The sequence below is a fragment of the Bubalus bubalis genome, chromosome 10 (assembly GCF_019923935.1).
Source record: "Bubalus bubalis isolate 160015118507 breed Murrah chromosome 10, NDDB_SH_1, whole genome shotgun sequence".
Lineage (NCBI taxonomy): Eukaryota > Metazoa > Chordata > Mammalia > Artiodactyla > Bovidae > Bubalus > Bubalus bubalis.
Window position 1 is genome coordinate 11,144,793 of NC_059166.1, and position 22,491 is coordinate 11,167,283.

Consider the following 22,491-nt stretch of genomic DNA (forward strand, 5'->3'; position numbering starts at 1 on the left):
TTGCTTTACTAGCATGTAAAATGAGTACAATTGAGTGATAGTTTGAACATTCTTTGGCATTGCCTTTCTTTGGGATTGGAATGAAAACTGACCTTTTCCAGTCCTGTGGCCACTGATGAGTTTTCCAAATTTGCTGGCATATTGAATGCAGCACTTTCACAGCATCATCTTTTAAGATTTGAAATAGCTCAGCTGGAATTCCATCACTTCCACTAACTTTCTTCATAGTGATGCTTCCTAAGGCCCACTTGACTTCATACTCCAGGATGTCTGGCTCTAGGTGAGTGATCACACCATCGTGGTTATCTGGGTCATTAAGATCTTTTTTGTATAGGTCTTCTGTGTATTCTTGCCACTTCTTCTTAATATCTTCTGCTTCTGTTAGGTCCATACCATTTCTGTCCTTTATTGCGCCCATCTTTGCATGAAATGTTCCCTTGATATCTCTGATTTTCTTGAAGAGACTTTATTCCTTAGCAAAAGTAAATTCTCTGTCTCCAAAGGACACCTCCCACCAGACTTTGGGGAGCTGCTTACATTATTTTACTGGGAGAGTTAATTCTAGCGTTCAGAGGTTCAGTTCTCCATCTGACATTTTTCCAGTATTTCTCCCAAGGTGCTAATGAGTCTTCAACAATTAAAAATAAAATATTCAGTTTAGGAGTTTCCTTTTGCTACAGTTGAGGCTGTCCAGTTTATAATTAGTGATTGAGAAGATGCCTGTATGTGTATAGGATAAATAGTCCTACAAAGTTCAATATCAATCACCTGTTTCCCTAGGATCAATAACGATGTGTGTTTTGTTACCATGTTTCTGAACTATGTCCCAAGGGAACAAAATTCAGAAGGAAGATTAGTCTCCTGTTCTTGTTTGTAGTAGTTTATACTATTAATACACATGTAATAGGCATTTAAAAATTCATTTTGCCATCGTTTTCTGTTTCAATGCCACTGAATCATTCTTTTTTTTTTTTTTCCCCCACTTAGTAGCTAGGTGTTGAGCATTTACTCTTTGAAGAAGGAAATGGCAACCCACTCCAGTATTCTTGGCAGAAAAAATCCCATGGACAGAGGAGCATGACGGGCTACAGTCCATGGGGTTGCAGAATCAGACACATCTAAGCACCTGAGCATGCACACGCATTGGACTCTTACTACATGATTGCACCGTGATCTGTGCTAGGCACACCAAGCAAAGAAGATGGACGGGAGCTTGACTTCACAATCTTATGCGCTGTTAATCATATAAATGGTTAACATCATCACAGCTGCCCATCTCAACTTGGAATGATTCTTTTGTTAAGACCTGGCACTCCAGTTACTTTCAAGGTGAGAACAAATACCGTTTTAAAACACAGAAGTCAAATAATTCAGAGAGGCACTAGTATATGTTACATGACCTTCTGAAAAATGTTAATTTGCAGAGTGTTTCCATATTTGGCAGTATTCTCTGAGAGTTGTAAGGAACGGTATCTGCTTATTAATGCAAAATGGTTAATTGTGAGTATAATATACTTGTTTGTATAAAATGCAAATTAAATATCAAGAATACATTTGATTGTTTTGAGAAGTCAACATAAAATGTAGAATGTTAATGCTTTAGGGACCTGGAGAATGTCTCATCTCATCCCCTTGTTTTATAGAAAGGAAATGAAGAGGCGAGAGATAGCGCCAGGTCACCCCTACCCCCTGCTTCACACAGAGGATTTAATTGAGATCAGCTGAGGCCGAATGGCCTCACCACTGACTCCAACTATAAAAAGAGAATTGTAGAGGAAAACAAAAACTTAGAAGGGGAAGCTGGGTTTTCTTCAGGGAATTGGTCTAGTGCAAAGCTTTGTTGTCCAGGACAGCTTAGAAACAGAAGCCTGTTACAGAGATGTTGCTTTAGGAGGTCACTGGCTTGAGGTTTCCAGGAAAAGGAGATGCATGATTTTGAAATCCTGAAGAATAAGGGATCCAAGGGCTATTCTCAAAATTTCACTCTAATGGTAGTTAGTTGAAATTCCTTGGGAATTTTAGCCATTTAAGAATGAATTGCAAAATGTTTTAGAGCGAAAGGATTGGCTAAAATACACTTATTAAAAACCAGTTATCCATTTCATTAATTCTAAGTCACAATTGACTTAAAATGCTCCATTATTTTATATGCCACTGAGAAGGAAAGATTGCTGCCCATGAAACATTGATACGATGCTGTCTTACCACTTAGAATTCATTTTATACTCATTTAAAGTCTTTGGACTTAGATATAGGATTTTTTTTTAATTAATCATTTATCATTCTTTTGCCTACAGAAGGAAGGAAAACATAAGGGAACTGAGTAATTGTGGTATTCTAATGTTTCTTCCCATCCAAAGGCCAGTTCTTCTGCATCCCTTTTCATTCATCGTCCTTGTTTGTGTGTATATCAGCCTCTTCCTTTGAAGACAATGATGGTTGTTGTTTCTTAAAGAATCTGTAAGATAACCCAAAGCCATGGTGCAGGGCCCTTCACCTGGCTTGGACTTCTAGGTCAGGAATGGGGCTCATCATTTAGTTACCACCCCAGACCCAGCTCCCCAACCAAAGATTGTAGGCTCTTTACAAGAGTGCCTTTCTCATTTTCCAGGAATTTTTTTCCAAGTTGTTGATGTTGGGTCACACCTGGGCAATGAAAACCCTGTCATGATTGCCACAGGTCAGACAGAGATTGTTGTATACCACCTAGAGACATCCTGATTTTGAATTTCAGAGAGTAAAATGTAAACAAGTGTGACTCTTGGAACTAATGAAAATATGGCACTAAAGGACTCCTCGCCTTTATTGCTTTTCTCCCTTTGGAATTTGACCTATTTTGCAGACAAAGTAAATTAGCTGCTTTGTTTTGTTACTGTGAGTAATTGAGCTTGGGGCTGTGCATAGTGCCTGCTGCGTTTCTTTTGGTCAGCATTTCCTGTATGCTTTTGCAGAACGCAGGGGATCTCCCAGTTGTTAGCAGGTTTCCCATGTGGAAAGAATTCTGTGGTTGCAGAAGTCTGGGAGATGCCATCCACCACCTTTATCTCTTGAAGAAGCACCATTCTAATGAGCAGCAAAGCCTCTGAGTTGTCCTACAGCGAAGAGCCCCACTTAAAACCTCACCTCTGTGTTTTCAAACTTGTGTGACTATAGAGGTCTTTCCCTCCATTTTTAATGAGTGCACTCTAGCAGAGTTTGAGATATTCTCCTCTAGGTCCCTCTTAGCTTGTACCATTCCTCTCATATGACCCGTTCTCACCTATGGGTCAGTATCCTAACACACCATTCCTGGATGGTCTTCTTCATGCCTAAAGCTTCACTGTGTACATCCCGTGAAGATTTTCAAAGCCACTTCACCCTAGACATGATCTGGAGACACTGGCTTGGCAACAGATCATCCCCAGGTCAGAGTGTCCCATGCCCTTCCACCTCAATGTGTTCTAAAAGAAATTAATAATATTCATGTGTCCCCAAACCCAGGGTTCTCGGGTTCTCTCTTGATAACACCCCATCAAGGCACAACCATCTTCTGACTCAGTACCCCATGGTCAGCCCTGTAAGTCCTGTAAGTTCAAATCCATGAGTCTCCAGCTGGGTCCTTCCCCGTCTGGCCACTGCTGCCTTAATTCAGCCCCTCTTTGACTCCAACTGGAATACTGATGCCCTTGGAGTTCTTTTTGCTGGGATCTATCCTCCTTGTTGGGCTTCCCAGGTGGTTTAGGGATAAAGAATCCACCTGCCAAGCAGGAGATGTGGGCTCAAACCCTGGGTTGGGAAGATCCCCTAGAGAAGGAAATGGCAACCCACTCCAGTATTCTTGCCTGGGAAATCCCATGGACAGAGGAACCTGGTGGGCTACAGTCCATGTGGTCACCAAAGAGTTGGACATGATTTAGCAACTAAACAACAAAAGCAATAATCCCATGGACGGAGGAGCCTGGTGGTCCACAGTCCATGGCGTCGCAAAGAGTTGGACATGACTGAGTGACTTCACTTTCACTGGTGGTTTTCAACTGAGTTATGCTGGACATTCTCATTTAATGGGAACTAGAAGGTTTTTTTTTTTTTTTTAAAGAAGGAGAGTGGTATGATATGACTGTACAGAAACAATCAGGCAACAAGAAAGATAGTTTTTGTTGTTTAGTCAATAAGTAATGTCTGACTCTTTGCGACCCTATGGCCTTCAACCTGCCAGACTCCTCTCACCATGGGATTCTCCAGGTAAGAATACTGGAGTGGGTAACCATTTCCTTCTCCAGGGGATCTTCCTGACCCAGGAATCGAACCTGTACCTCTTACATTGGCAGGCAGGTTCTTTACTGTTGAGCCACCAGGGAAGCCACACTCTCCCCCCCCCCCCCCCCCCAATTACATATGCATTTATGGTAAAATACTATGCAGTCACTTTGAAAGTTGTACTTATTTTCATATTTCTTAATATGGAAGACAGTTCAGGCTATATTTTTAAGTGAAAAAAATGAGATTACAAAATAGTTTGTATCATATATTCCTCACTGCTGCTGCTGCTGCTAAGTTGCTTCAGTCGTGTCCGACTCTGTGCGACCCCATAGATGGCAGCCCACCATATATATATATATATATATATATATATATATATATATATGGCTTCCCAGGTGGTACTAGTGTAAAGAGCCTGCTTGCCAAGGCAGGAGGCATAAGGGACCCAGGTTCAATCCCTGGGTCAGAAAGATCCCCTGGAGGAGGGAATGGCAACCCACTCCAGTATTCTTTCCTGGGGAATCTCACAGAGGAGCCTGGCAGGCTGCAGTTCGTAGGGTCACAAAGAGTCTGACATGACTGAAGCAACTTTCCATGCATACCATATATATATAAAGATTATGCAAGTATATAAAAATGCTAAAAATCATTTATCTGTTGGCCCTGTGTATCACACACGGTTTTAATTTATTTTTCTCTGTTTTGCTTATGTGTTTTGAATTTTTTAATACTGAAGTGGTATACTTCTAAAATTAAAAAGTTAAAAATTATTTGAAAGATTTGATCCTAAAACACTACTCCCTGTGTAAGTTTCCCTAATGTGACTCTTCCCAGCACTCACTACTCATGTGCTTTGTTGCTCAGAGAACAGTCCAGGCTGTGCTCACATCTGTTCCGTGTGCTGGGCTGTGAACTCCTTGAGGACAGAAGCCATGTCTTAATTATCTTGTATCCTGTTATTTAGCCCAGTTTGACCCTCAGTAAGTGCTCAGTAAATATTTAATGAATGATTGAGACTGACTTTGTAAAGAAGGCTAGATTTAAGGTTCTTTCTTGCTGGTACATGTGTGTGTATATCTGCCTCTGCTCACTAATGCTGGGCCCTGCTCTAGGCACGTTATATGCATTCCCTACAATGTAGATAATCCCATTATTACTGCTGTTGCTGCTGCTGCTAAGTCGCTTCGTGTCCGACTCCTAGTGACCCCAGGGTATAAATGAAGGCTTGAAGGTAAGATCGGTCTGTGGATTTGCTCTGAGTTGCATATGCCTTACTTGAAAACCTCTGCTTTTAAATGCTATTACATTGTCTCCTAAAGGATTCTCTGGTGGCTTAGTGATTAAAGAATCTACCTGCAGTGCAGGAGCTGCAGGAGCTGCAGGGTTCGATTCCTGGGTTGGGAAGATTCCTTGGCGAGGGCATGGCTACTCACTCCAGTATTCTTTCCTGGAGAATCCCATGGACAGAGGAGCCAGGTGGGCTACAATCCATGGGATCACAAAGAGTCAGACACAGCTGAAGCAACTTAGCTACACTGTCTCCTGGGGCTCCACCATAACCACACAACACTTGGAAATAAATGCACTTCATGCAGCAAAGGCCTGGGATGGTGGCAGGCTCCTGATGAAGGGAAGGGTGATTCTGATCTGAATGGAGACCTGTTCAGAGCCAACGCTATTTTCCTGCCCCACAGTTCTGCCCAGAGTGGCCTTGTGTGTGGAACCTGATGTGGTACCAGGTCACCATGTTGACCTGAAGCCACATCTGTGTCTTAGGTTGGCTCTTGAATGTGTGGGCCTGGCATTCATAGTTCCAGAGCCCTGAGGAGAAGAGAAAGCAAAAGCAAAGCAAACATATAAGCCTAGAATCTTCTATCCTGTGTGTGTATTAGTTGTTCTGTTGAGTCTGACTCTTTGAGATCCCACGGACTGTAGTCTGCCAGGTTCCTCTGTCCATAGAATTCTCCAGGCAAGAATACTGGAGTGGGTTACCAGTTCCTTCTCCAGGGTATCTTCCCAACCCAGGGATCAAACCCAGGTCTCCTACTTTGCAGGCAGATGCTTTACTGTCTGAGCTACTATTCTGATCCAATCTAAAATCCTTTATTGTCGTTGTCATTCTGTCACTCAGTTGTAGCCAACTCTTTGCAACTCCATGGACTGCAGCATGCCAGGCTTCCCTGTCCTTCACTGTCTGCTCAGACTCATGTCCTTTGAGTCAGTGATGCTTTTCCCAGCATCACAGTCTTTTCTAATGAGTTGGCTCTTTGCATCAAGTGGCATAAGTGCTGGAGCTTCAGCTTCAGCATCAGTCCTTCCAAAGAATATTCAGTACTGATTTCCTTTAGAATTGATTGGTTTTATCTCCTCGCTGTCCGAGGGACTCTCAAGAATCTTCTCCAGCCCCACAGTTCAAAGGCATCAATTCTTTGGCATTCAGGCTTCTTTATGGTCTAACTCTCGCATCCATATATGACTACTGGAAAAACCATAGCCTTGACCAGACGGGCCTTTGTTGACAAAATAATGTCTCTGCTTTTTAATATGCTGTCTAGCTTTGTCATAGCTTTTCTTCCAAGGAGCAAGAGTCTTTTAATTTTATGTCTGCAGTCACTGTCCACAGTGATTTTGGAGCCCAAGAAAAAGTCTGCCACTGTTTCTATTCCCATCCCGCTCCCCCTGCCGGCCATCTATTTGCCATGAAGTGATGGGACTGGATGTCATGATCTTTGTTTTTTGAATATTGAATTTTAAGTGAAATTTTTCATTCTCCTCTTTCACCTCAAGATTCTCTTTAGTTCCTCTTTGCTTTCTGCCAATAGGGTGGTGTCATCTGCATATCTGAGGTTATTGATATTTCTCCTGGCAATCTTGATTTCAGTTTGAGCTTCATCCAGTCCGGCATTTTGTATGATGTACTCTGCATAAAAGTTAAATAAGCAGGATGACAACATACAGCCTTAACATACCCCTTTTCCAATTTTGAACCAGTTTGTTGTTCCATGTCCAGTTCTAACTGTTGCTTCTTGACTTGCATACAAGTTTCTCAGGAGGCAGGTAAGGTGGTCTGGTATTCCCATCTCTTTAAGAATAAAATCCTTTTATTACTTTGCCCTGAATCAGCAACATGCCTCTGTATATGAAAAAGAGAACATGGTGAGAACATAGAGTTGCTCTTACCTTTCCATGCATCTAGGGTGTTGCCTGGGTTCCACAAATCTAAGTGTCCTGAGCAGCTCATCAGGAAGGGTCAAGTGGCTTCCAGTTGGTGAGAACTATAAAGGCATCGGTGTGACTCCCCCTCCCAGCAGCATCTGTGCCGTCCCCTCTCCTGGTTGGGTGACCAGCCATCCAGATGTGGTTGGGACCGAGGGCTTTTTTGCAACCAGTTTTTGGTATGAAAACTGGCATGGTGGGCTACTCACCACCTCTTCCCTATGTAACCCCATTAGGCAGCTTCTTCTTACCCTTTCTACCACACACACACACATTGCAAATACCATTTACTCTTTTTTCTCAAAAAAATTAATGCATTACAAGAGGTTTGGAAAATTAGAAAGGTGTAAAGAAAGACAAAATACATACCCACAGAATCCTACCATCATCCAGGAATAACTACTGTTAGCATTGTGATATATTGCCTTTCAGTTTTTTTTTTTCTATATGGACAACTTTTCTGTGACTTATTTTCACATTTCATAGCTTCCTTCAATACTCATTCCAACCAAATTATCTTCATAAAATTATTTGTAGGTGTGAGGACAGCCTTGGGTGATTTATTTCATCCCATAGTCCTGAGATATGGTCCTGGACAGATGCCCGAGCTGTAACATGCAAGAACTACCAAGGACTTCAGAACCAGGTAATTAAATCCTTAGCAGAGGGTAGCAACCATTTTTGAGGTTGATAGGTAAAGGAAAGCAAGGGAAGTTGCAGAGTGTTTAGCAGAGAACCACAACAACCTTGGGATATTGCATTATGAGATTGTAGAATTAATTCCATAATTATGATCAGTATGTGAGTGTTTCTTATATGAAAGAGAGTGATAAATTATTCCCTGTACCTCTAGTGAACAGTCAGACAAGAAGAAATGAGTCTTGAGCATAGTGTGAAGGATTTAGGCTAGATAATAAGAAAAGTTATTAACTACCTTAGTGGGTTAGAAAGAGTCTAAGAAATCTTCTCTGAAAGTCTTTAAAAATGATAAGAGATTTTCCTATCAAGGAAGGATTAAGTGTGGGCCTGCCTAGTGGAGAAGAATAAACAAAATAGCTTTGTTAGAGTCTTAGCCAGCCCTTAGGTTCTATGATTCTATATAGAACAGAGAGCACATAAATTACATGTAAAATTGATTTTTATTTCACATTTTCCTTTGAGAAACAAAGAAAAATATAGTGATATTTTCAAAGTCTGAGTCGAATTTTCAGAGGGTGACAGAGCAACGTGTTGCTTCGGGTTGGATAGTAACAGCAGAGGAGGGGCACTGGGCTCTGACGAAGTTGACTTTCATTGTTTTTCCAAATTGCATTCTTGTTGCTTTTCCCTGAAACTTTAAAATAGGTTCACTTAGTTTAGTAAATGTCTTAGCTGAGATTTTAAGCCCTATTTGTGTTTCAAGGGATTAAACAAATCTGCCTGGCTTGTAACACCGCGGGTGACTTCCGGCCTCTGCTTCTTCGCGCCTGTTATGTAGATCCTTCTTAATTGTTCACAATGTTCAGCGCAACAGGCTTTATATTTTCTGCTGGTCTTCCCCTCTCCTGCACAGTCATGCGAAGAGTGTATTCATGGTAAATATGGTCCATGGAGAGAGCATCCCTTTCTATGCAAATTGGCTGCTCAGGGAATAGTTGGGAGCTTACAATGTCATTGAAAGTCGTACAAATCAATTGGCAAACATTACTTTCTGTGATTATCTTGTTTTTGCACTTACATTTTTAATTTTGACAGTTTAAGTGTGTTTGGGGTTCATGGAAGTGAAAGGCCAAGTAGAATGTGGGGCAGGTCACTGCTGAGATTCCCGTCGCTTGGCTAATGAGGTTTTCTTTGGACCGTTGGTGTCATTTAATCTCATTAAGATTAAAGAGAGGTGCTTTAGAACAAAACAAATGAACAAATATTTATTGGGTGCCTGTGATGTACAAGGGATGTATTAGGTAGAATGGAGCATGCAAATTAGAAGCACTTGCTTTTAAGAGCTTTACTATCTAATTAACAAGAAAATAAATAGGAAAAATAAAAGAATACAGATCACACAGAAAAAGGTGCCACAGAGCAGGACATGATTGAATGTCAATTGAATTATTCAGGTGAAGATGATTTTGGAAAGAAAACTGTGTCAGGCTCCTTTCTTCAGGTTATAAGCTATAAGTTGGTCTCAAAAGCCTTGGTTAAACAGCAAAGGGACCTTTCAAGATAGCAAGTTAATGTGTGTGAAGGCTGCCTAGCAGAAAGCAAAAGGTATGTTCAGGAAGCAAAGAAGATATTTTGGTTGGAAAGGAAACTTGGAGCAGGAGAGTAGTGGGAATGTTTGGAGAAAGATTCTCAGTTAATACCACATGAATTCATTTTCTATTGCTTTGTGATAAACTCCTGCAAATTTAAAAGCTTAAAACAGTACCCATTTATTAGCTCATAATCTTATAGGTCAATAGTCTGTGTAGGTGCAACTAGCTTCTCTGCTTAGAGTCTCACAAAATCAAAGTCAAGGGGCCAAGTGGGCTAAACCAGAGATTCTGGAGAGAATGCTTCTGTTGCAGAAGAACGGAGAGAAAGCAGTCATACCCCAGGTCTTGGGTGAGTCCCTGGAACAGGCCACCAAGAGAGCATCCTTGGCTTTGCAAAGGAAGAATTCAAGAGAGAGCCAGAGTAGAGTGAAAGCAAGTTTATTTAGAGAGATACACATTCTATAGGCAGAATGAGGTCTGTCTCAGAAGGGATGTGGGATGGTTAGTTTTGTCCATTCTGAAGGAGATCAGCCCCAGGATTTCTTTGGAAGGAATGATGCTAAAGCTGAAACTCCAGTACTTTGGCCACCTCATGCAAAGAGTTGTTGACTCATTGGAAAAGACTCTGATGCTGGGAGGGATTGGGGGCAGGAGGAGAAGGGGACGACAGAGGATGAGATGGCTGGATGGCATCACTGACTCGATGGACGTGAGTCTGAGTGAACTCCAGGAGTTGGTGATGGACAGGGAGGCCTGGCATGCTGCGATTCATGGGGTTGAAAAGAATCAGACACGACTAAGCGACTGAACTGAACTGAATTTCATATGCTAACAAGTGGGAGGATTATTTCAACTATTTGGGGGAAGGGGGAGAGATTTCCAGGAATTGGGCCACTGCCCACTTTTTGGCCTTTTATGGTCAGCCTTGGAATTTGTCATGGCACCTATGGGTGTGTCATTCAGCATGCTAATATGTTACAATAAGTGTACAATGAGGCTCAAGGTCTGTTGGAACTTGAATCTTCTGCCATCTTGGCCCTTAGTTGGTTTTAACCAGTTTTTGTCTTTTCCTCAATGGTCATGTCATTCTTTTACTGGTTGTGCCCTGACTCTTTCTCTCCCATCTCATGTCCAAGCTCATTCAGATTGTTTGCAGGTCAAGTGCTTGCAGGAGTGAAATCCTTGTTTTCTTACTAATTACTGGAGAGGTACCACCCTCAGCTCTTAGATGGCACAGTCATGTCCTTACCTCATGGTTCCTTCCATCACAGGGATAGCCAACCTCCCTCACATTGAATCCCTCTCCCTCTTCTCATCTCCCTTACTTCCTTTTCTGCTACCAGCTGGAGAAAACTTTTTTTTTTGTAAAGGTCTCCTGTGATTAGTTGAGGCTCTTGCACATAATCTCCTTTTTGATTAGTTCAAGGTCATCTGCTTAGTGACTTTAATTATGTGTGCAAAATCTCTTTTCTCCATGAAATGTAGCAATCACATTCACAACACAAGGAGATGAAGATTGTGAGGGGTCAACTTAGACCTCTGCTTCCCACACTCAGCCTCTAACATTCTGCTGCCATGTCCCCTTCTGTTACCTAAGAACTCAGATTTGTGAGGAAAAAGAGCCTAGTTTAAATAGAGACAGAAATATGGTGGAATTTGGCACTTTTGTCAACTCTGTTTTATTTTCAATCAGATATCTTTTTCAAGGAGGAAAAAATGAACATGTAAGGAAAGCTCTTAGATAGCCTCCCATTCATCTTTCAAGGTTATAAGCATGTGAAAGGCTTCCTTATGCCCATAAAGACTTTGGCAGCATTACTGACTTGACCTAGATGGGAAGACATACTTCAAAGAGTAAGAAAAATTCCACTGAGGGTGTGTATACTATTCATAAATCCTCCTTTTTCTTTCCCTGGCCCAAGTATTCTTATATTTGTTACATTTTTAAAGCATCGTGTCATTCCACAAAAAGTGCAAAATCCTATTTCAAGGGATAGGCAGGAGAACTGGTGTCAGAATTTAGTTAAGAAAAAAATAACTCTAGATGTTTATAACTCAAGTTTACCATGCTGATGGCATTCTCTGTTCCAACATGGCTGTAACATGTTGAATCATTCAGGGAAGAAACTGTTTATTTATATCTCTCTCACTGAGTCATTGCAGTCAGTCTGAAGTTGGACAGTCATCAGAGTGGGCAGAGGAAAGGGGAAGGCTGGGTATAGAGTGCAAAAGAACAAGGAAATTGTTCCTTGTATGATACTGTTGGGCTCAGTTGCAATGCAGTGTCACAAGTTTCGTGCAAGTCGAATAAATATTGCCAGTTAACACGTTCCTGGTGCCCCTACTAGTTTTGCAGAGAGCACAGCACAAAGTGTTGCTGCTGCTGCTACTGCTAAGTCACTTCAGTCGTGTCCGACTCTGTGTGACCCCACAGACAGCAGCCCACCAGGCTCCCCTGTCCCTGGGATTCTCCAGGCGAGAACACTGGAGTGGGCTAGACTTTTTCAAAATCATTTAAGTCCGTTTAGACGATAAAAGTAGCTCTTTCCCTTCACCGGTTGCTTAACTTCATTTCGGAAGAGTGTTAAGACCTTTCTCATAATCTATGAATCCCATGCTAATGGATGAATGCAAATATTGTTATCACCTTCCATTGACAGAGGACTCCATTATTACAGTGGAGAAAAGTGTTAATCCTTTTGTAATTAATGCCTTATTGGGGTCTGTACAGGTCAAGGATGTAGTTGGATTTTGGTAAATTAACTTTGAAGTCCTATCCTTAAATCCTCATTTTTTCTTTATCTTTAAAAATAACACTGCTATAACTTTGTTCTTTTTCTTTTACTGATGATATAAGATGTAGTTTATATGCTGAAATGAAACTAAACTGGACAAAAAGTGAATATGAAGGACACATGGCTCTTAATATAACACCTCCCAACAAAACAGGCAGGAAGATTTAATGTAGAGAAAGGACTATGGTGGTGTTGTACTCATGGTAGAGATGAACCACGAGTAGAACAACTTGGTCTTATTATACTGGTCTTTCCAAAAATGATAAGGAAAACTATTTCTCCTAAATATTGTCACTGACAATGTCTTAAACCCAAATGGAAGCTAAAACTCAATATATTAAGTAATGAGCTCATCAGTCCATGAATATTTATTAAGGATTGTGTGACATAAAAATATAAAATGTATTGCTATTTTTCCCTCTTGGTTGCAACATGGATTTGGAGAGACATGAAACCAGTAAAGAGCTTGATGAGGTGTTTGAGTCCAGGGATGCTAAATGTGGCTCAGACATGAGAGGCAGGTGTCCAGGAAGGTGCTCAGGAGGAGTCTCACTCACTGAGGAGTGGGTTCTGGGTTGGTGGGGACAATATAAGGTGAGCCTAGCAGCCCAGAGAAGGGCACGGCCAAAGGCACCATCACAATAGCTCAGTTATAACTGATGACCTTGTATGCATATGTATATGTTGGCATACAAAATGGCGAGGACCAGTGTGGGCTTTGCACCCAGGCAGAGCTTGGTTTCAGTCCAGCACCATCACTTATGAAATGGCCTTGGGCAAGTTATTTAATCACTGGCCTTCAGTTCCCATCTGTAGCATGAGAACGAAAATAATGATTACCTAGAGGTTGTGAAGAGGACTGAATGAGAGGATATCTATTGATAGCAAGCACTTAGAATGTATCTGACATGTAGAAATATTCAATATTATTTAGCTTATTTTTTTTTTTAAATCGTTATAGGATTGATCAACCAAGAACTCCTCTTATCTCGTGAATAGAGTAAAAATATCCAACCACTGTTGTTTCCTGCATGCCAAACATTCTTTGGGAGTACCTGGCATGTATTACCTTATTTACTACTCACACCAGTGCCCTGCCCGTGTTACCTGTGGGGAAAGCCAAGCAAGAAGCGTAGTAACTTGTGCAAAGTCACAGTATCTAAGAGCTAGGATTTCCACCCAGGCAGTCTGGTGCTGTTATCTGGCTTTTGGTCACCATTCTGTGCCATCCAGGACTCCAACTCCATAACTGAGGCATTTAACCCAATTATGATTCTACTCCTTATCAGAGAGGAAGGAGGCTAGCAGTCATCATCTGCCAGTCTATACTGAGTGTCCTGAGCATGCCCCATTATGATGTACCAGCCTATGGAAGGATGCTCAAAGTTCTTTTTTTTTTTTAAGATGTCTATCGCTTACTAAGAATGCTAGTAAGTTGTAATGGCTTCAAACATCTTTAAGAATTAGGTAGTTCATTCCAGAATAAGAATTCATCTTAGGAGATACAGGATTTTCTTCAATAAACATTTAAAAGATTTTTTCAAAAGAGCAGTGGAGGAAATAGTGTAATATACATTGAATCTACAAAGCTCATAAATCTGTATAGTCTGTTGTTTTATTGCTGATCTTATTAATGGACATGTATGCTGAGAAGTTACCACATGCCTGATACTCAGAAAAGCAAGGCAGTCTCTGATTCTTAAGGATGAGCCATCCAGTTGAATGCATAGAATGCTAGATGAGAGCTTGGTGTATGGATTACACAAAGACCCAGAACTGGCTTGCTAGCTGTGTGACCCAGACTTTGAAGTTTCTGAGCTTTGGTTTCCTTATTGGTAAAATGGGGATAATGGCCCCTACCTCCAGGGTTGTTAGAACTGAATAAACTAAGGTTATATCTGCAAAGCACTTGGTATGGTAGCTGGAAAGTAACGGGTTCTTCTTAAATGGTATCTATTATGGTTATGATTAATATTATTTTGACATCCATACATAATCAGCCATTACAAATATATGAAGCTAGATGTGCAAACAATAATTTTACTAGGTTCAGAGGGGTGAGGGCAATGGGATGGAGTATTCAGAAGTTATTTTCTGAAAGAAATGGAGTTTGAGTTCATGTTTTCCTGAATGGTTTCTAAAATAATCCCTCTTTTGTTAGGAGTAAAATGATCCTGGGGCTTCCCTGGTGGCTCAGATGGTAAAGCATCTTCTTGCAATGCAGGAGACCCAGGTTTGATCCCTGGGTGGGGAAGATCCCCTGGAGGAGGGAATGGCTGCCCAGTCCAGTGTTCTTGCCTGGAAAATTCCATGGACAGAGGAGCCTGGCGGGATATAGTCCATGGGATCGCTAAGAGTTGGACATGACTGAGCAACTAACACACACAAAACGGTCCTACAGGCAAAGACATTTAGGTATCACTGGCTAGAAAGGTTAAATGAGTTTCTTCACAGTGCTGTTTCTCAGGGTCTTTTTATGATGAACACACAGTAACTCTCCAAAAGGGACTCAACATGCTGTGTTTCTCAAGCATTTTTATCTCTTTGTTTTTACATGGAGTTCTCACAGGCTGGGTGGTGGAGCAAACTCTGGGAAAAGTGTGGTGGGACCCTGTCTGGAGGATAGACTGGCAGCTTTCTGGAGGGAGATGGGGCAAGGGTACAGGGCAGTGGCTGGGGCAGGGTGCCCCACGGGAGATCAGACTGAAAGGGTAGACTCGGGACTTGTGGGCCAAAATGGTGGATGAGGGAAGGGTTTGTTGTTTTATTTTCAGAAGTTTTGTTTTTTTGAGTGTTCCCTGGTGGCACTGCAGATGGTGACTGCAGCCATGAAATTAAAAGACGCTTACTTCTTGGAAGGAAAGTTATGACTAACCTAGATAGCATATTGAAAAGCAGAGACATTACTTTGCCAACAAAGGTCCATCTAGTCAAGGCTATGGTTTTTCCAGTGGTCATGTATGGATGCGAGAGTTGGACTGTGAAGAAAGCTAAGCGTCGAAGAATTGATGCTTTTGAACTGTGGTGTTGGAGAAGACTCTTGAGAGTCCCCTGGACTGCAAGGAGATCCAACCAGTCCATTCTTAAGGAGATCAGCCCTGGGATTTCTTTGGAAGGAATGATGCTAAAGCTGAAACTCCAGTACTTTGGCCACCTCATGTGAAGAGTTGAGTCATTGGAAAAGACTCTGATGCTGGGAGGGATTGGGGGCAGGAAGAGAAGGGGACGACAGATGATGAGATGGCTGGATGGCATCACCGACTCGACGGACATGAGTTTGAGTGAACTCCAGGAGATGGTGATAGACAGGGAGGCTTGGCGTGCTGCAATTCATGGGGTCACAAAGAGTCGGACATGACTGAGCGACTGAACTGAACTTAACTGGTGGCTCAGATGGTAAAGCATCTGTCTGCAATGCGGGAGACCCGGGTTTGACCCCTGGGTTGGGAAGATCTCCTGGAGAAGGAAATGGCAACCCCCTCCAGTATTCTTGCCTGGAGAATCCCATGGACGGAGGAGCCTGGTGGGCTATAGCCCATGGGGTGGCAAAGAGTCGGACACGACTGAGTGACTTCACTTTCACTTTTCAATCTGACAGCATGATCCAGAATGGTCTGGATGGGCCTAGTCTGCAGCAGGAAAGCCCATCAGAAGGTTTGGGGTTAGTCTAAGCATCAGATGACCAGGTTTCCCAACCTTGTCTTTCTATTATGAAGTCTCAGCTGATGATGGTGTGACGACTGCTATGCTTGGATGCATTACTGCCAAGTGTCTGGCTTCATCAAGGGCACCCAGCATTTGTACCAGGTCTCCAATCCAGTGCCTTCGTTAGCTCAGGGATGTGCCTTCTAAGATTTCTGTTGCTCTAAGTCTTTTAAAAAGTCTTTTGCTTCATAATCATTTAAAAAGGACATTTAAACATGTGGAGATATTCACTGTTAGGTACAGTTTCTTTCACAGCTGGCTGATCTAAAACTTGCAGAAACCACAGCCCTTTATGGTACATTTCATGTTTGCGTGTCTGTCATTTGAAATGCCTCCCAGAATATATTGGCAGCTCACCAGGCTGAGCGCATAAATGGAATGGCCTGCCAGCCTTCGTGGCCTTTTCCTTTGAATTATCAAAGAAACAAAATCAAGAGGTGGGTTTTGTGTGTGTGTGTGTGTGTGTGTGTATGAAAATTAAAAAGATAACTGGAGAAACAGCTGGTAGATCACAGTTTACAATTACTGGAAATCCCAGCTAAGAAGGATGCAAGTACTGTGTGATGATCTGCATGGAAAGAAGAAATATTCTTGTTCTTTTTTTTTTTTTTTTTGACTTCTCTTTCTCTCTCTGTCTAGATGTTTCTCTATTCTCTGCATCCTCATATTACTGGGATTGGCAGGTCAATGCTAGGGAGTTCTAGATGCAGAATGAGTTCCCTGTCTTCTCCCTTACTTCCTAGTTCACTTTGACCTTGACCTGAAAGATACCCTTCCACCAGGCAGGACTCTTCAGCAAAAGTGTTGTGCTAGGCAATAGCAGCAGTTTGATCACATGGCTATTTGGTATGAATTGCTTTTTAAAAAATATACAGAGAATAATTTATTTATATTTCCTTATTTAACAAGTGAGGGGTAAAATAAAGGAGCTCTTCATATATAGACACTGAAAAACCAACAAATTCTAACCACCTCACAGCCAACAGCCAACAGGTGCCCGTTGAATGTCATATGCGTGGAGAGCAGAAGTGGTCAGTGACAACGCAGTAGAAGGCAGTTCAGGTCACAAATCCAGAACAGGAAATATATTTTCATCTTGTTATTTATGACCCAGCCTTAAAGGAAAACAGATGGTAGTACTTTCAGAGCTGTTTTGCTCTTGTTTCAAATGGCTAATTCAAATCAAACATGGGATTCTATTCTTAGTCAAGGCAGCTGCTGCATTGTCTGAACTGGGCTGTTTTTCCCAACCACACCCCCACCCCTGAACAGAGTAGCCAGACAAGACCATAGAGAAGTTCCCATCACCCAGCAACCCTAAGAGAACTGCATCTGCCTGCAGCAGAGCTGCATCTACTGGGATGTCACCACGTCCAATAAACTGGCTGCATTTTGAGTATAATCCACCACTTCCACACCCTGCCCTCGTGCAGTTCACCCCGTCAAAAGCATAACTTGCCCTTTGAAGGCAGTGATTTATTCCAATTTTAGAGCCGAGTGGCCTCTCAGGGACTCCTTTAGGGTGGGGAAGATTGCAGAGATGGGAATAGAAGTCAAACAGGGCCCGAAGAGGAAATGGAATATGAGATGTTCCCGCAAGATGAAGGAAGAGCCGAACACTGTGGAAGTGGCTTCACCCTGGGTGGCCATATTGCCCTGTTGATTTCCTTTAGCCGAAGGCTCTTTTATAAGACTCAGTGGCAAGCAGTTGAAAAGTAAATGCTTGAATTAACCACTCTTTTCAAAAATGAATTTTTGAAAACAAAGTAATATATGTACATCATTGAAAAAATAAAGCACTTGCCAGTCTTTGGTTTTCTTTCTTCACTCTCTGAGAGAGTTCCTTGGCTCCAGCCTTCCACAGAAACCTCCTTCCTGCCATCCCACAGCCCGGAAGCAATCAGTTCAAATACTTCCGGCTGTTAACTTTGGGCATTTACCTCTGTATTTCTAAGGAGTACACTTATATTGTTGGTTTTTAAAATTTTAGACACTATTTCTTAATGTTCTCTGGTGATATTTGAGGATTTACCCCCCTAGAATTCCTTTCCCAACTTACCCATTCTCCAAACTGAGTTATAGTACATTTTTTGGTTGATTACCTGACAGTTTTTATATTATTACAAGTAAGTAAATATTTTTTATTGTCAAAATATATGTCACAGTATTATTAGACTTACTTTCTTGTACAAATTTTTGCTTTTTGTGCGGTTAATTATTGCTCAGTTTTTAAATTTTCTTTTTTTCATGTTCTTTATAAACTTTTTTCCTTTGATATAAAAACTTATCCAATGTATAGCTATGATATTTTTCAAATAATGGAGCATGTCCAATAATCTTTTAGCATCCTTCTACTCCCTTATTCCCCCTTTCTTCTGGAAACCTTCCTTCTCCCTCTTTCTTCTTGCTCTGATCTAGGCTAGGTCTTTTGAACAAGGCTTAATCTAGGACTTTTTGTTATTTTTACCCTGTGTTGGCTCCTTTCCCCAGGATTCCATGTCCTATGATAGCATCTTAAACAGAGATGCATGGAAAGTAAAACTTCTGATTCCTGCATTCTTGAATCGATTGTTATTTTACCCTGACATTATACATATAGTAATTTGACATGGCAGTGATAATAAGAAACTAAGATTAATGAACTTGAAGTCATACCAATAGAAACCTAAAACTATAAAACTTCTATAAGAAAACATAGGAGGAAATCTTTATGATCTTGGGGTTAGTCGAAGATTGCTGAGACATATCCCTAAAAGTATGATCCATTAAAACACTGAATTTTACCAAAATAAAAAACTTAGACTCCTTCATAAGAGTAGGAAAATAAAAGTCACAGACTGGAAGAAAATATTTGCAAATCACATATCTGATAAAGAACTTGTAAGTAGAATATATTGTTAATTAAATAAGAAAGCCATTAAGCTGAGTTGGTCCTGATGCCTTAACAGCCTACATAAACAAACCAAAACCTAAGCCTATAAATGCCTCAAGGTTAAGAAATCAACACCTAAGAACTGCCAGTTACAAACAACCAACTAACCTTTTTCCAAACGAGGCAAATGCTTAACCATTGTCTCATCAAGTAATTTCATGGCTTTGCTTCTGCTCTTTCTCTGTAAGTCTATAGCCTTGCTCTTATTGATGGAATATTCCTAAGCACTTGGCATTTGGCATCACCTGATTTAAATAGGTTTTTGCTTAAGCAAACCCTTAAAATGTTTAATATACTTTAGTTCATCTTTTCACTGTTCTGGCACCTTAAGTGGAGAGCCCTCATGGCCTCCAGGAGCAACAAGCATAGAGCAGGCATAAGAAAGTCCCTGCTCCCTTTGTGCTCACTGTTCTCTTCCTGCTCTTGAAGATCAAAGTAAGTCCTTTTCAGATATTTGTGCTACTGAACACAAGTTTGTGTCTGATGTGCAGTGACACCAAAGAAACCAAACTATTAGAGTTTGGAGCAGGAAAAGGTTTATTGCAGAGCCATGAAAGGAAAATGGGTGGCTTGTGCTCAAAACCTCTGAACTCCCCAGTGAGTTTGGAGACGTTTGCTACAAAAAATTATTTATTTATTTATTTTTGAAGGATAATTGCTTTATAATATTGTGTTGGTTTCTGCTGTATATCAACATGAATCGGCCATGAATCAATAGGTATACATATGCCTCTTTCTTCTTGAACCTCCCTCCCACCTCCTACTCCATCCCACCCCACCTCTAGACTGTTAGAGAGCCCCAGTTTTAGTTCCCTGAGTCATACAGCATATTCCCACTGGCTCTGTATTTTTACATATGGTAGTGTATATATTTCCACTCTACTCTCTCCATTTGTCTCACTCTTTCTTCCCCCGCACCCCACCCCATGTCCATAAATCTGTTCTCTATGTCTGTGTCTCCCTTATTGCACTGCAAATGGGTTCATCAGCACCATCTTTCTAGAGTCCATGTATATGCCTTAATATATGATATTTGTTTTTCTCTTTCTGACTTACTTCACTTTGTATAATATGATCTAGGTTCATCCACCTCATTAGCACTGACTCAAATGCATTGTTTTTTATGGCCGAGTAATATTCCATTGTATATGTGTACCACAGTTTCTTTATCCATACTTCTATTAGTGGACATCTAGGTTGCTTCCATGTCCTAGAGTTGCAACAAACACTGGGGTACATGTGTCTTTTTCAATTATGGTTTTCTCAGGGTATATGCTCAGTAGTGGGATTGTTGGAGAAGGCAATGGCACCCCACTCCAGCACTCTTGCCTGGAAAATCCCATGGACGGAGGAGCCTGGTGGGCTGCAGTCCATGGGGTCGCTAAGAGTCAGACATGACTGAGCGACTTCACTTTCACTTTTCACTTTCATGCATTGGAGAAGGAAATGGCAACCCACTCCAGTGTTCTTGCTTGGAGAATCCCAGAGATGGGGGAGCCTGGTGGGCTGCTGTCTATGGGGTCGCACAAAGTTGGACATGACTGAAGCGACTTAGCAGCAGCAGCAGCAGCAGCAGCAGCAGCAGCAGCAGTGGGATTGTTGGGTCATATGTTAGTTTTATTCCTAGTTTTTTTTAAGGAATCTCCATATTGTCTTCCATAGTGGCTGTATCGATTTACATTCCCACCGACAGTGCAAGAGGGTTCCCTTTTCTGGGGGGGGAGGGTAAGTTTTTACAGGCAAAATTTGGGGTGAGGGCTATAAGGTGTGTGACTTTCTTCTCATTGGTTGGAGGTGAGCTAACAGTGTTGTGCTCCAAGAATCTTGCATTCAGCCTGAAGTCACCATCCTCGACCTGGATGGGGGCCTTTGTTCCAACAGAAGAACTCAAAGATATTGTATATATTCCTTGAAGAGAAACCAGGACCCTGTCTCAAGGCTGCACTTTTATTTCTTGACTGCTCTTCCCTTGTTCCTGCATTCACTCCGTTCCTTGATTAGCAGCCTTTTGAATCTGCCCTTTGGAGCTCAGGGAAGAAGGCTGAAATCTTTTCCCTGAAAATAAGAAATGGAGGACACAGAAAGGATTTGTGCCTAGGAGGGTCCCACAGAGTCATTTGGTTTCACTTGAGCCCCACAGATTTTGTGCTATGAGCTCTCAGACTTTATATACACATTTCTTTTTCTGAACAGCATCCAAGATTGAGCTGCATCTAACTTAAAATGTACTTGGTCCAGTGTTAGGCCTCAGGTAATCAAAACTTTGTTTCAAGGGGGACAAAAAAAAAAAAAAAAAAAAATAGACAGAGAATATGGGTTCCTATGAGTACAAAGACTCTGAGACTCCTCCACCTGGGACTCTGGCTAACTATCTATAAAAATTATGGCTCCACTTGTGTTTGAACAAGTAGATTAAACTTACTGAAGATAATCTTAATTACAGTAGCCACAGTAGGAAACTTTTAACCTAGATAAGCTTATCAATTTACTTGATGCCCTAGAGAAACAGGGATCTTAGCCAAGAATTCAATGTAAAAGATAAAGAGAAAAATGTTTTTTCTCCTCTACAGTTTCTGGTGACCAAGATGGGACCTGCTGAGACATCTTACTTGCTCTGGAGCTTGCAGATAGAATCCGAGGAAAACTGGCAGAAGCTGGTGAAGGGTAAGAACTTTTATGAAAGTCGGCTGTTTCAAATCTCTGTCTATAGGGCCTGGTTGAGACAGGAAGGTAAAATTTCATGTTGTCCTTTTCTTTTCAAATTCAGACTCCTGACACTTGTTTTTGGAGTATCCTTTGGTTATAGGTTCTTTTCCTCCCAAGGAGGGCTATTTTTTCTTCTTTGTATTGTTTGGTGTCCTCAGAACTTGACTTTCTGCCATTTGTGGTTAGTATCCTGTGAACTGTGGCCCATCTCATGGGAACTGGCTAAATCATGCCTCCTTTTGGTTGTCTTTAGTAGTGGTTCTGGATCTTGGGAAGGCTGCATCTTTTGCACCCTCTTAGGGAATGCCTCTTGTATCCATGGGTAAGCCTTACTTGGTTTGGTTTTCAGTCACTTAGTAGGTATACCTTTTTTTTTCTTTTTTTTTTTTTTTTTTAAGAAAAAATGTTCAATACTGCCAGGAATATTTACTGTTTGTCCCAAGTAAAACCTGGTAAAAAGATATTTGAAAGATTTTTTAAACATGAATTCTATGGGCAAAAGTTGGGCAAACTGGAAACTGATATTCAAAGTTTGATAGAAAAATTTTAAAGGCCTTTTCCCCTAACTTAGAATGAAATTACATGCCCACAAGGGGAAAAACGAAACAAAACAAAACCATTGAAGAAGAATTTACTTTTGAAGCCATTGTGGAAGAATTTACTGAAG

At 41.3% G+C, this 22,491-nt stretch overlaps 1 long non-coding RNA gene across 1 annotated transcript in view; it reads left to right on the forward strand.

The window, feature by feature from the left end:
* The first annotated feature begins 989 nt into the window (after positions 1 to 989).
* LOC112587339 overlaps positions 990 to 22,491 on the forward strand; it is a 116,205-nt gene continuing 94,703 nt past the window's right edge. Inside the window, exons 1-3 of the long non-coding RNA XR_003111831.3 lie at positions 990 to 1,329; positions 7,993 to 8,101; positions 21,689 to 21,782. This is a non-coding gene — a long non-coding RNA (uncharacterized LOC112587339). The remainder of the gene's footprint in view (positions 1,330 to 7,992; positions 8,102 to 21,688; positions 21,783 to 22,491) is intronic.